Here is a 16,016-nt window from a genome sequence, read left to right as displayed (position 1 = left end):
TCTTTCCACAGGAGTTACAGTCAAACACGCTGCACAAGAGCCTTCAGAGGGAAAGGCATGATACAAAACATTATACTAGCAAACTAGCAATGTATACAGTAACCGCAAACCTATAACAATAATTAAATGACACGCACTCGCGTTAATACCGCGGCCTATAAACAAACACTTGAGTTCTAATAACACATTTACCACACGGAATAACGCTGGCAATCTCAGCACAAATATTACAATATACATAACAAACAATTTGTAACTATGTAGCAATACTTACAGGTCTTCGAACGCACACAATGTAACAATACAAATACAATGTCCAGTCCAACGCAATAATCCACTCTGTAAAGGCTATAGCCGTCTCCAATGTATCTGCTCCTTCTATATTCCCGCCACTGAGCACCCTCAGCGCAAGCATCCCCAGACTCACACTCTGATAGGTTGAACAAGTGGAGTCAGAAGGGGTGCACGCGCTGCGAGCATGACCCATATGAAGGTATATTGGGTGCAAAAGTGGCGAGCACATTTAACTGCAGATTTTGCATGTGCATGTGCTAAAGACAACTCTTGAAAGTTGTGACTCAGGATAGGATTTGTGTACCTGTAAAAAGGATTTGTGAACCGGTAGCGTGACTCTTGAAAGTTGTGACTCACAGGATAGGATTTGTGTACCTGTAAAAAGGATTTGTGAACCGGTAGCCCCTATTTTGTGTTAACAAGATATAAAAAAAATATGTACAACTTCAACTTTACTGTTACACATTTATGACTTTAGTGTGCACATGCAAAATCTGCAGTTAAATGTGCTCGCCACTTTTGCACCCAATATACCTTCATAGACCCAGCGGCGACAACTGGCTGCTTACGTGAACAGCGTTGTGGCTGAAACAGCAGTCCTTCGCAACACAGTGATACATATTATTGGTGGAAACAGTGGCAACGTGTAATACCCCACCCCCTAGAACAGGGATGTCAAAGTCAAATACATTAGAGGGCCAAAAAAACAAATTTGCTACAAGCCGAGGGCCGGACTGGTTCAATGTTTATTAAAACATATTAAAATGACTGCACGTAACCTATTGAACCAAGACGTGTACTGTATTTTATTTAATGATTAAATGAATAATGACTGTGACTGAAGTGCGCTCAAAGTTTGCACAGAAATGTACGATTTTTCCCATCCTCACCGACCTTGTCATAAAACTTGTTTAAATGATCATACGATGCCTCCTTGTTGCTTTGTCGTCTACATCAGCCTTTCTCAAACTTCTTTGACCTGAGGCCCAGTCAAGGCATACTTTGGGGTCATAGGGCCCACCTACATGAACCCACCCCTCCTCCCACCCTCCATCAAATTATCATAATGATATCACAATTATTATTATTTTTATACTATATTGCTATATATGCTCTTCAAAACAGTCAATGTTTAAAGTGCTAAGATTGTTCACAAAAGTTTGTGAAACCATGCACATCAGAGTACTGCTTTACTAATGTAAAATATAATTAGGCCTACAATAGTTTCATTGTTTTTGCATTGTTGCATGATGCTTGCATGAGAAATACTTCTCAAAACAACAGCAGTTATATGGGTGCCGTTGTTTTGGGATGTTTCCCTCATGCAAGCATCATACACTGATAGAATATTTATATGCTAATTACATTTCATTTGAATGGCTGAATGTAAGGATTCAGGAAACACAATACCAGCTTTTGTGAATGGTAAATGGTGGATCAGATCATGCGTAAATCACTGATCTGGAGATCTTTAACTATCTTTAAGACTAATTAATAGCTTTTGGTTGACTTTAATACCTAATGCCAAACAGTGTTTTATATAGTCTGTGCTCTGTTTTTTATGGAAGTTGCATAAATCCACGTCATTCAATTAAATGTCGTTTCATAATTAAATAGCCTTCCAATAGGTTGAAGCTTAGCTTTGCTACCAACGTGCACACGCATGCATTGAATAAATGCCCATACCACGACTTAATTCTATGCCTCTATGTTTGATGACACCAAACAAGTATTTCCTACTAATTGAGAAATGTTTGTTTTCTTTTTCTGTCCGCGGCTCCTTGATCAATTGCACTCTGCAGACCATTGTCCACATTGCGGACTGCGGCCCATAGTTTGACAAATGGTGACCTGCATGCTGCCATATTAAGGCCTTTTTACGGTGTGTTTTAGCCGGGTTTACGCGTGGAAGGCTCTGTAGAAATCTGACACCCTATTCAACGAAGTTAAACTGAAAGAGCGTGCCGTTCACAGACACCAGAATGAACGAGTTCACAGTAACGTTCAATACGTGAATACTGATAAATAATGAAGCCAAGGCCCACTTGCGGCGCCGCAGTGAGTTCGTGGGCTACCGTTGCATGGTGGGAAATGGAGTATTGATGCGTGCAAAACAGCAGCCAGCGGCTGTGGCCTGCGCGCCGGTTCTAATACTAATCAAATATCATCCCGGGGGCCGTAGATAATTCATTTGGGCCTTGACTTTGACATGTCTGCCCTAGAAATTCTTTGCCACGGCCTATGTTGACATCTTTCTCATTTAAACTGAGTGATTAATGCTGGCATTGTCATCGTCATCTGCAAAAACCTAAACTTATTGCAAGTATATAAAACATTTTACTGAAGCCGACCAATATGTGTCATTATTTGTGTAAAATATCTATGTTGGAAAAAATATATAGCCTGGACAAATGTCTGGGTATCGCACATGTTTTTAATTGTCCCGTGGTTTAAGCCGGAGTTCGCATCCTATCTCTTCTTTTCACCTCTGAGTAAGAGTAGGCCTGTGAGACACAACAATAGGTTTTAACCATACATATTAATGTATAGTTACTCTACATCGAGATACCATAGGTACAAGACAGTCAAAAACAATTGAATGTACGTGTCACACTAGTTACCTGCAGGTAGCCAGAAGAAAATCTCACATCATAAGAAAATCGAACCTACAACGCTGGGATAACAAGTTACCTGCTTTAGTCACTACACCATTTATCACTGTGCTGATTTTAAGAGTCTGTGAAGATTATAATACTAGTTTATCAAAAAGCAAGGCAATACTCAAATTAACATAAATAGCAAGAATGAGCCAAGTAGGGGAGTCAGTCTCTTAATCAAAATAAAGCTACAGGATAGATCAATCATTGAGTCACGAGATAAACATCCACTTCACTAGTTCACATTCCGTAATTTGCAAAAGATATAATAGCGTAATAGAAAAGCATGTTTGGCGAAGTCTCTGGCCAGGGTCCTGAAGTGAATAGCGGGATCGTGCAGGAGTCAACTGCGCAGGCAGGAGTCGTGCAGGATTCCGCCATACACCCCATTTATTCTTTAACTATGGAAGACGGGAGGCGTGAGGGGAGGTGGTGGGTTGCGAGGGGAGTAACGCTTATGCTGCCACTTCGGCAGGTAGGCTGCGAATAAATAACCTGTCTGATTGAAGGAGGCATGGCAAATTCCGTCATGCTCCTCCCGAACTTCCGTTTGTAAACGCCATTTCACTAGTTCACATTCCGTAATTTGCAAACAGATATAATAGCGTAATAGAAAAGCATGTTTGGCGAAGTCTCTGGCCAGGGTCCTAAAGTGAATAGCGGGATCGTGCAGGAGTCAACTGCGCAGGCAGGAGTCGTGCAGGATTCCGCCATACACCCCAAAAAATGTGTTAAAGATGCCTATAACATGCGTTATAGCCAGGACCACGCAAAACAAATTCAACGGGAGAGTGCAAGGTGCTAAGAAATTAGTGATAGGCGTGGGAGGACCACGGCCGAGAGTTTTTAGCTTGATCGGACAGACCGTTATTTGCCGCATTGGTGGCTGCACCAAAATATAATGAGTAGAGTAACGGCCTGCTGGGATTCCGACTTGCATTAGAACAGCGTTGAGCTGCGTTTGAAACCAGAAGCAAGTAACGGAGCGTCCGTAGTCTGCAGCAAATAGGGGATCTATCCATGCGATGGAAAGATGAAATTAGCAAATTAGTAGGCCTAATAGGGCTGCAGGGGAGAGTCAATGTTGAACATGACAGCCCAAAAACACGCGGTTATGAAGTTCAACATCTAATGCGGAAAAAGCCCGGTGATATGTGTAGAAATGAGTACCTCCGAAAGATGCTGCTAGCCCCGCGATAATTGAGAGATAGTCATTCAATTCGTAGCACCTCTGAGGGAACACTGAACATATAACCTCTGTAAATCGCATGAAGGCTACCGCGATTTCAGGGAAGGATAAGACGCAAGTGGCGGGGCCTGTAGACTTAAGTGTAAGCGTTACTGGACCGCACTCAATGTCCCGAGTTTGGTATAGATTCTGCAGAGACGATAGGGGGTTCACTCTTTATTATGACATCGCGTTTTTACGACAACCCTCTATTACGACATACCGTTATTAAGACATGCCTCTATTTAGACATGCCCCTACATGCCCTTTTTTTTAGTACCGCTATTCTGACATTAGGCTACCAATCCTCATTTTCAGTTTATCTCTGCAGTTCCTGTATTCTATCAAATTCCAACATCCTATATGCATGGATGAGCTGTAGTCATGTCATCTGCACCTGCAGCTACATCAACAATCCACCCGCCATCCACTCCAAACAATGTTTTTCCCAATAATTGATATCGGCACACATTTCAGTCAAAACCTCAGGTGATTTTGAACTGGCCATGTGAATAAATGTTACACATTATGTATAACACAGGTAGCTCTCCTCATTTTATTCTCTAAGCTCTCAAGGGAAAACGGTCGGAAACTCCATGCATCAAACAAACTCTGTGCGTGCAGGCCACCTATATTAATTAATTAATGGCCGTCAATCAATGGCCAATTGCGCAAAGACGGGCGGAATTCTTACGCTCCAGTAGCCTAAACCACTTCAGTGAACGTTCAAATAACCCCCAGAGTTCAGTGTCCATCAGTCCCAACATTTAGAAACATAATCGTAAAGTCCAAGTGTGAATTGGGTGTGTTTTGATTTTGAGAGAGACTGGAGAAGGGCCGTATGTCTCACAGCAACTGCGATAACCTTGTTTCTTGAAGGCTATCCTTACCTCCAAATAGGGTCGGCGACTATATCCAACACCCAATACTATTTGCAATACCCTCGATATACATATTGTTGGAAAGCTTAGTTTATGGCCGTTCATGTGAGTACAATAACTTAATTTTGTAAATTTTACCAAAACGACTGGTTCCGCCTTGCAGGGTCACATTTCATTTGTTGTCTTTCTTTGTTGTCTATCTTTTTTTATTCAAAACAATTCGTAGGTATCCATACTCAAGTCTAATTACCACCAGACACAAATAATAATCACCTAGGTTAAATCCTCTCTCTCTCTCCAAAATCTCTTCCTCTGAGATGCACGCGCTATAGGCTATATAATTTAGGCTACCCAACATTTCAAATGTGACTCTCTAATCAACTTTTTTAGCTCTTAAACACGAAAAATACACTGTTCAACGGAGCTGGTTTGTGTGAGGCGACTTGACTCCTTTGAGACGCCACTAACTAACTTTTCGGTTGAAGTTCTTGTCGCGTAGGCTATTATAGAATCCAATCCTGTTGCCCCTGCTATTTATCAATGTAGCCTTTTATTGTTTTTTTTTTCCATGAATCGTCTGAGCTGTGATGAAATCATGTGTTGTTTAAAGTTGGGACGATTACTGTAGGCCTAGGCTATACTACCCATATTGGAATAGAAAAATAAAGGCCCACCCTAGGCCTAGCCTACTTCGCAAAAGTCCACTCCGTTGAAAAATCCTGGCTACGCCACTGTTAATGACCTTGTGTCGGAATGCACACATACAAATCTTTTTGCTCCTATTATATCACCTAGCCAGGAGCAAAAGTATCGTCACTCGTAGAAGCAGATTCGAGCACTTGTATCAATTGACTTGTAGTCGTGCAAGAAAATCAAAGCGATCTGTAGAATTTTATTAATGAGAAATTATTTCTCAGATGCACAACTTCGGATGCATTAGTTCACATTTGGGTTTACAAATGCACGAATGTTGTGCATGTTCTCAGATTATGAAACACGGATGTGCAAATGTGTTTTGCACCAACTGCTCTGCAACGATTGGAGCAAAAGTGTCCAAGTACACCTCGCTGCAGCCTGCGGGAAGGCGATGCTTGACATCAAGCCCCGCCCACATCCAACTCAGCCATGTTTTCTTTGCCTACGTCACTCCCCATACGCTTTGGCTTTCCTTCCGACAGCCCGGTAGCGAATTATATAGTATAATGTTTCATATTAGATGATAGAAACTGATGATGTAGGCTAAACACAAATTACATTTCGTGCAACCACAGTGAATTTTTCATGTAGGCCTAGGCTAGTTACTGTAATTGGGTTCGTGTACTTTTTCGTTCATTTGATTTCCGGTTTTGAAACAATAACATGCACATTCAAAAAAATGGTCATTTTAAATATTGATGACAATGTGTTCAAACGTAAAACGAGCCATATTTCATTTCATTTAGCCCTCAAAAGTAGAATGGTGTGTTGTTTCATTATCATGGACTATCAGTTTAACAGCAAGAATTCTCCATTACAACCAAATGTCGGCTACAAAGGGGATTTTGCTTTATTAACAGGTGAACTAGAAGCATGCATTGTGTAACGTTAACCGGTCAGATCAAGCTAGACATATCCTCATCTCAAATATAGGCTACTGCCCAGCAAGCAGCTATCGGACCACCGGTAGATAGGCTACTTGTCAGTAACCCGCGATGGTAACGTTAGGCCACCGGCAGTCCACCGTATAAATGAATAAAGAAAAGGTGGTCAAAGCTGCGGCTCGTTAGCCCAGCGGACCGCGGTAGAACCGATGTGCAAAAACTCAGCGGTCTGCGGCGACAGCGAAAACTGGGCGCCGCCAGCCTCTTTGCCATCTGGGTGGTTAACTTTGCTGGCTAGCTAGCCCGCTAGCTAGTTCCTATCTGACGAACGAGTAGTGTGACAATGGAAATGTTGGTGCTGTTGCTAGTTGTTGCACTGGTTTGAATCCACAGTTTACGTGTTGAATTACACAATAAAACGTGTTTTGCGGTAAGTTGCTGGTTTGTAGAATGTAGCACTAGCAGCTCGCTCAGTGCGAGTTCTGGCTCTCTCTGCTGACTGCCTCCCTCTCGCCGCAAGCAATTTCAAACTGTGTGACGTAATACAAAAAAACATGGCTGACTTGGATGTGGGCTGGGCTTGATGTCAAGCCCCGCCTTCCCGCAGGCTGCAGCGAGATGCTACTCCACAAAGGCTCTGGCATTGCAGCAAATCACCCAGACGTCATTTTTTTTACCTCTGACGTCAGACGCAAAGTTTTTGCGCGTGGCACACGTAAAAATTTGACGTCTGACGCTCAGACGTCTATTTTTTACTCCTGAAGAAGTAAAAAATCTACACGTGGAGGCGTTATTTTGACAGACGTTTTGTCTTGAACAGCTTGCCATAAGTTAGCCTATCTGAACATGCAATAGTATTCAGCTTAGAGATAGAGAATAAAATGTTTAAAGTTGTTTCATGTTTAATGAAGTAGGCTATCAAAGCCGTTTTAACCATGTCATGGTCCATCCATTTCAATAACCTGGCAGCTTCGAAAATCTAAGGCTGAACGTTCATAACATATTCTGTTAAGGTTACTATGTTTTAGTAGCTTAGGTTAGTAGACCTAGTTCATAAAACAGAGTAGGCAAACCTTTTCTAAATAGTCATAAGCCGACGACATAGGCTACTGCAGTTGTTTAACCAGACCTCTCAAGTCTCAAGCATTGAGCGTGAGACACACGCATTTCAATGACTTCACACGCTCACACGCCACACATGGCATTTCTCACTCCGAGAAATTATGAACTTGCCTTTTTTTTTTTTTTTAAGGGCTATTATTTTACAAACGTGTCACACAACGTTGCTGTCTGTGCGCTCATTCAGCTCAGAGAGCTACTGTTCCGTTACTAACCTATCGGCCAATCAGAAAATAGGATTTCTCAACCAATCAGGAAATAGTTTTGTTTTGACTGCTGGTCCGCGGAGTCGTGGAGTGAAATTAGTCCAGGTGCTTCGTCTGATAATTTGCTGCGCAGTTGATCAAGATACCGCGGACCGACAAAAAAAAGAAAAACGTTTCTGCTATCGATGTCATTAAACATGGAGCCATACAATAAAGTGGTGGTATGAGCGTTCATTCAGTGCAGGCGTCTGCGCGAGAGAAACTGAAACTAATCGATAACGTTGGTATCAAAGCTCCGCTTCAACCTGTTGAATGCTATTTAATTGTTTAACGACACTTAATAGAACAACGTTGATTTTTGGGACTTCCATAGAAACAGAGCAGAGGCTGTAATAGGCTACATTGTATAGCACTGAGTATTGTATAGTCAAATTTGAATATAACGTGGCCAAAAGCTATTGTAGCCTTCTTTCTATCTGTTAAAGATCAACAGATCAGTGATTTACGCCTATCTGCTCGCCAAAAAAGCTGGTATTGTGTTTCCTGAATCCTTACATATAGGCATTCAAATTAAACTTAATTAAAAACCATGTATTTTTTTCTCCATTTCCTACCAATGTATGATGCTTGCATGAGGGGAAACATCCCAAAACAATAGCACCCATATAATTGTTGCTGTTGTTTTGAGAAGTATTTCTTTTCTTATGCAAGCATCATGCAACCATGCAAAAGCAATGAAACTAATTATATCTTACATTAGTAAAGCAGTCCTCTGATGTGCATGTCACAAAACATTTAAGTGAAAGTGCATGTATAACAATATAGGCATAATAATGATTGTGATAATGATAATGACAATTTGATTTGGAGGGAGTGGGGTTGGGTACATGTAGATGAGCCCTATGACCCCAAAGTCTGCCATGACTGGGCCTCAGGTCAAAGAAGTTTGAGAAAGGCTGGTCTACATAATCTGCATCAGATTGAGGTTTGCAGTGATGCGCCTGAAGGCACGGGCCCAGTCAGTTACGTCACAATATGCACATTTGTTTAAATTCATACCTAATCACCATGACCAAAATTGACTTTTTTTTTAAACTTTGAATTATTGAAATATTGACCTACCTACCGACCCATTTTTTTTTTGTCTGTTACTGCAAACAAGAATATTTTTAAGGATGGCCTCATGACTGTGAAAATGGCTGACATTGAACCACATTGACATTGAACACATTGACATTGAACCATTGAGTGCTTTAAATGTAGTATCACTCATCAAGGCATCAAAATCTGCCACAAACACTTACAACACACAACATCACTCATAAACACACACACACACACACAGACAGTGTAAATTATTATTTACTATAGGGTTCTAGAATAAATAAATGTTTGAAATAATGGAATTTGTGCTCTCTCATGAAGCTGGGTCAATGGGACATGGGGAGGGTGGGTCTGTTGATCGGGGGGAGGGGGCGTGGCACCACGAGTAGTTCAAGCAGACGTAGGACTTTCATGTACTTCGATCAGGGGGGAGGGGGCGTGGCACTGTGCCAATACCACGCCCCCTCCCCCCTGAGAAACAAAGTCTCACTCCTTGCAAACTTCAAAACTTGAGAGCCCTGTGTTTAACTAACCCAACTCCACACGTCGTTCTCTGTTTACAGTAGGCTACATTACGTTCACTCAGTGGCCACACGCACAGCACGTGAATCTGCAAGACACCAGCTTGCTAATGGTGGTAGTTCAATGTGAGAAACATTAAAATTATAGCCTGACAAGCCAGACTAGGCAATAACATATTTGCTGCCGCTAGGGTGCGTCTAGATTTCTAGGCTATTAAAATTAGCTTTGAATTTAATCAATAAGATGTAGCTTTATAGCCTATGATCTCTGTGTAGACAATAGCCTAATGAAAACTGAAAAGACCTACAGTATCTGTCTGTGCCCTGGCTACAGTAGGCCTACAGTATGCACTCCTATTGAATTTTCAGAACCAAGGAGAGAAATGAGAAAAATGTGTTACAGCTCTGTCTGCTATTTACACCCATTCTTTTTGATACATAATGAATAAATATGAAAAATTATAAAATGTTTATCAGTACATTAGACTACTTTGCAAATTGCTAAACCATATAATAGCCTGTCCCACCATCATCATTGAAATAGCATAATGCTAGAATTAAAATGCAAAAAAACCCCAAAAATGTCCAGCTCAGGTTCAGATTAAAGCTTTATAGGCTAGGGAATGTAAAACTTAAGTTCCAGTTTACATAAAGTTAACACGTTTTCTGAAAATTTTGTTCCATGTGCCCTTTTTTAAATTTGAGCCCCTGCCCCTTCAAAGGTCTCTGCACGCCCCTGGTGTGTAGACATTTTATTATGAGTATTACGAGGTGGTCCACGAAAATCCTTGATTACAAATAGTGGTCCACACACACAAAAAGTTTGAAAACCCCTGCTATAGCTGATTGTTTTCTGTGCTAATGTTACCAGTTAGCCATGAGTATTTGTCATACTATGTAGCAATCATTAGCCTACACTAGCCTTACCATCTTTTTTTGGAATATGAATTGATTTTTGGAACTGGTCTTCCTGCTGCTTTGATCCTAACCTTTGCATTGTATTTGAATGTATAAAAGATGGACATTGTCCTCTGATTCCATTGTACTCTTTATTTGACAAGCATTAAAACAAGCATTCCGTTCAACACAAGATTCTTCGCTGTATGACTGCAGATAACGTTCTTGCAGAGCAGCTAGCTGCTCATTGGTTCATCGTTGCCGCTAAAACAGCACCTCCTGTCGCAATTGAAAATTACTGTACGGAGGAGCTTCCTCCCTTGCCCATTGAAAACGACATGATTCACGAGCCGCTGGGGTCTGAGGCGTTTATAATGGACTTCAATGAGGGGCTTAAGGAGGAAGCTCCTCCATACGTAATTATGACCGCCGCACAGCGAAGCAAGGATTCCCGAGACACTGAAAGAGCGGGGTGCACAAAACTTGGTGGGCATGTAGCCCCACAAGGAAAGCATGGAACCATTGTTTTTCATTTTGATCCGTCACCCCCGAGCCGGACTGGACCCCCCGAAAGGAGGGTAGGGCGGGCACAGTTTTCTGTGAATATCTCAAGAATTGTAGGGCCTACTGTAGGTGGACCACCTTGTTTTTGTATGTTGGTCTTAAGGGGCCATGTCAACCCATCTCATAACCATTAATTTCATTTATAGCGCCACTTAGTTAAAAATGAAAAAAGCAAAAATTGGGTATTGTAACCCCAATATCTCTGGCTGACATGGTCAAAACGGCACAAAATTGAAAGTGTAGGATCATTATGACACCCTCTGAATGCCTTTTTTGTGGACCCTCTGAATGCCTTTTGTGGACTTGTGAGTGTGCATAATGCAATTCAGTGACAGTTAGAATCATATATGCCTTTCACCTTTTGTTTTTAGCCAGCAGCCAGACCAGCAGATACTCTGACTTTGCTGAATTACTGAAGCTAAGCAGGCTTAGTTAGTACTTGGATAAGAGATCTCCTTGGAAGGGGAGCTTCCTGCTGGAAGTGGTGTTGGTGGCTGGCCAGTAGGTGGCACTCTTCCCTGTGGCCAAAAGCCACCAAACAAATATCAATCCCAATGCCCTATTGCAGTGACAAGGACACTGTACTGTTGGAATTGTTTTCCTTTGCATGAATGTTAAATTGAGGTCCTGACTCACCATGGTTGTTAAAGATCCCATGGCACTTATCGCAAAGAGTAGGTGGTTCTCTGATTTGCTGGCTAAATTCCCAACCTGGTTCATTTGTTTTTGGCCTTGTAATCATCCTCCCAGTGTGTAATTGGTTCATTCACTCCTTCACTCTCCACCTGAAACTGGTGTGTGGTGAACATTCTGGCACATAATGGCTGTTGTGCATCACTCAGATGGGTGCTACACATTGGTGGTGCTAAGTGAGATTCCGCCTCTCCTGTGAAGCACTTTGAGTGTCAAGAAAAGTGCTATAACTGTAATATCTTGTTGTTACATGAATCCTTCTCACCCCACCCTACCCCTTTTTACTCCTGTTAAATATATATACATACTTTAGATTTGATGTTTGTTAGCATTGTTAAATTATGGTGATTCACTAGTCCCCTACAGTATTTTGAAAGAAGGAACCAGTTCTGTATGCATTATTGTAATAGATGGGCTAGGTTTTTGGTAAAGTAGTTGAAAAGCACACTACACATACACACACACACACATACTGTACATGCACACACACGACACGCACAAACACGCACACAAACACATGAACACACATACACATGCACCCACACATACTAACACCTACATACACAAACACACACACACAAAAAAAACTTACATGCAGGAACACACACTCTATAAACACACACAGAAGTACACATACACAAAAACAACCACACACTGTGCACACACTCAATTACAAACACAAAAAAAGGAACAAAGTAGGAAATTAACTCAGTTTGACAAACGTGACTTATTTTTGTGGAAAAAATGTGCTGGACTGGGCGGCATTCATATTTTGTACTGCTCTGCGGTACATCTAGTTCTCCGTTGCAATGGGGGGTGCTGTTGGTATTTTGACCTAGGAGAACAATTTTGTTCATTCAAAGTGTTCAAATATTAACAGTAATTTATCAGATTAGTAATTCTCTTTATATATTTTTTTATTTTTCTCTGAAATTTTAGGGAGGGTGTTCTTCTTTTTCCTCAATGAAGGAGTCTCCTCATACTCACAAGCGAAAACAGACACACAGAGAAGCACACATATACACAAAAGCAAATGCACACATGCACACACTCATTTACATACACAGAAGTTGCAAGAGTAGGCCTAGGGGATGGAGTAGGAGATGGAGACAACTTGTCAAGCGTGATTTATTTTTGCCACGAAAATGTCGGTGGTCATATGTTGTACCGCTTTGCGGTACATCTACAGTAGTTAAGCCTGGTTTGGTGAAATTGGTACGTGTGTCTTTCATGCTACCGTCAACAATTCTATAGAACTATGAAGTCTGCCGTCAGTATTTTGGCAATGGTGTCCCAACAATAAATAACCAGGAGGCGGCGTTCTATGTTAATAGGCCATCCAAAGCAAAGTTGATACTATAGCTGCTAACCTGGAGTCTGCTGCGGCAGGTGTCAGGTGGAGTACCATTTTATTTCTAGTTTTTGAGTAGTGCACAACGATGTAAAGTGTTGAGCTCATTTGTGATACTGTACACAACTATAAACAAGCTAAATTGTGCTACACTAATGTTGGTAGGCTTAATTGTATAGTTTTTAGTATACTGTCATTGGTGTTTTGTTAAAATTGGTACATCAGGAGAGTGAAAATAGAAACACAATAGAAAACACAGGTTGATATGTTGATAGGTATGATGAAATATCATGTTTTAAAAAGCAACACTCTCTTTTTCTCGGACCCCCGCATCTCTCTCTTTCTCTATCTGTCTCTCTCTCTCTCTCTCTCTGACTAAAGACTTTGACTACATCATGAAGCTTGCCCCAGTTTCAGTACCATGTGTTGCCCAATACAAATACGCAATCGAGGAAGTTGTGGTTAGTAAGGAGTGGCAGTGACTAAATCAGCCTACAACTTGAAAGGGTCAGGGCAAGGGGGGGGGGTACCTCCAGTCATCGAAACTCCCTGCACCTACGTTCACACATAGGTGTCATACTGAGAAATGGTGTTAGAAATGGTGGTGTATTGTGGCATGTTCGTTCCAAGCCATATGATCACGATGCAGATGGAAACAGATGAGGCAGGAATGACCTGTGACCGACACACTGACACACACACACAATTTCATCACACCACGGCAAATTTAACACAGAGGACTATGCTGCATTTTTGCCAATCTAAATAAATAATAACAAATAATATTATTTTATCTACCTACCTTACCTAATTACATGGGCGTAGATTTGCGTTAGGTCCGAAGGACGTGTCCACACCAATATCAAATAATGACTGAAATGTCCCCACCAATATTCAGGTTGAAACGGGGAAAAAAGCGCCTCATGCGGTTAAATCATTTCCCACTTCAGTACCACCACCCAAAATACGTCTTTGAGACAGATCTGTTTTTTGATTGGCTTAGCTCCCTGTAGACTATAATGCTGTCGATTAGAAGTTTTTGGCACACTTGGCTGCAAAGATCTTATAGCTCTATAATCTTTGCTTGGCTGTCGATTCGAGGATGTCGGGCATGAAAAGAAAGGTGGAGGACATCAGAAGTTATTTCAAGAAACAAAGTGTAGCCCTAAGTCATAATATTATGCACTAGTTATGAATGCCAGAAAATTCGTTTTTTGGTAGGCTATACATTTAGTTGACAGTGCTATATGTGTAGGCCTAAATGGACGTTGGAATCAACCAAATACCAGCTAGTTCAGCTATATTGCGCTAGCAGATTTGTGTACTATGATAATGGTTACTAGGAAAGGAAATGCATGCGTTTAACCAGCAATGCAATGTTTGCTAAAATGAATGAAAATGGCACGAGGATGTCAGTGAAAACAAATGCATTTATATGGGCTTGACGTGCGGGAGATAGAACATGAATGCAAAACAGATGACAGAAAAAGCAACCCAGCCGCTCCCTTTATCAGACAGCGTTGGTGTGGCAGGGTCACAGCAGCAGGTGAACTTGAATAAGGACATGGTGTTTTTTTAGTGTTAGCTAGTTATAGGCTAGTTATAGACCTAGTGAATACTACTGGTCTTCTTCGAGATTTGAGTCGTGCTATGTCACTGCTCATGACATCAATATTTTATTTATAAAGTGACAGAGGAACCCCGGCCAGGTTGTTGCTCAGATAAGGGAGATTCAGGGCTACAGGTACATTTGACATGGTGTTTTGACTAAATGTTTTACTGCATATGCATCAGTAGGTAATGCATCATACAAAGTTAAAGTCAGGCACGCATCATATATTATTATTATTATTTTATGGTGTCCCCACCAAAGCTTAGACCAAACCTACGCCCTTGCCTAATTAGATCATCTACACCTTATAGTTACAAGGTAGGCTGTAATAAGAGTGGATTTACCTCCATAATAGGATGTGGAAGGGTGCAGATGAGAGAGATTTGAAGCCAGACTTGTTAAAGCAACACAAAAGAGTTTTTTGTACCTTAAAATAATGTTTCCAAAATCGTTTCAGTGGTTCATCAACTTGTAACAGGGTGAACGGCACTTCTGCATTAAACAGAGCCCTCTATCGGCTATAACCGCACTATGTAAGTTTGCCAGATCGGGTAGCGGATCTGTAGTTTGATGGAATGAGACATAAGAAACTACAAATTTGACTTGCGTTTGATGTCGCAATACATCGTACTTTCATAAATCCTGCAACATATTCTACCTTGTCTGTGGACATTGTTATTTGTAAAGCCGGTACTGGATAAACAAATAGCTTGCGTGCGACCGAGGGAAAGTTCTTTGGTGTTGCTTTAACAGATTGGAAAGGTGCATAATTTCAGTTACACAGGATGTGGTTGTAAGGATCCTAATTGCTAGGCTGATGATAATCCTTTCAATCACATGTGGACTCTTGATCAGCTACTGGGTTAGATGAACTGACCAAGCATTACACAGCGGTGGGCAGTTTGACATCGATGGTCTAGATTGGTCGCGAAAACCTAGCATAGCCTGACCCTCTGTAGCATAGGAATCTATGTAGTCTTATAGCATTATTCCTAGAATAGAGCGAGTGTAATAAGAAAACGAGTCAGGCATTCTCATTAACAGTATGCATTGTGGGTATATCAACCCACTATGGATAGCAATGTTACATTAAAGCAGCGTTTCTCAAACTGGGTCGCGGAGACATGCCCGGTGGGGCACGAACTGACGTGAAAAACAGGAGTTTTTTTTTATTATTTTTTTATCTGTAGCCTGGGCCCAGGTAGCACCCGATCAGTGTTCATTTTGGCGGCTATTTTAGATTTAGTCTTAGTCTTAGTCTTTAGATGAAAATGCTTATTAGATTAAGTCACATTTTAGTCATTGTTTT

This window comes from Alosa alosa, chromosome 21, assembly GCF_017589495.1.
Source record: "Alosa alosa isolate M-15738 ecotype Scorff River chromosome 21, AALO_Geno_1.1, whole genome shotgun sequence".
NCBI lineage: Eukaryota > Metazoa > Chordata > Actinopteri > Clupeiformes > Clupeidae > Alosa > Alosa alosa.
The sequence above is the reverse complement of the archived record's forward strand: the minus strand, read 5'-3'. Positions refer to the sequence as shown.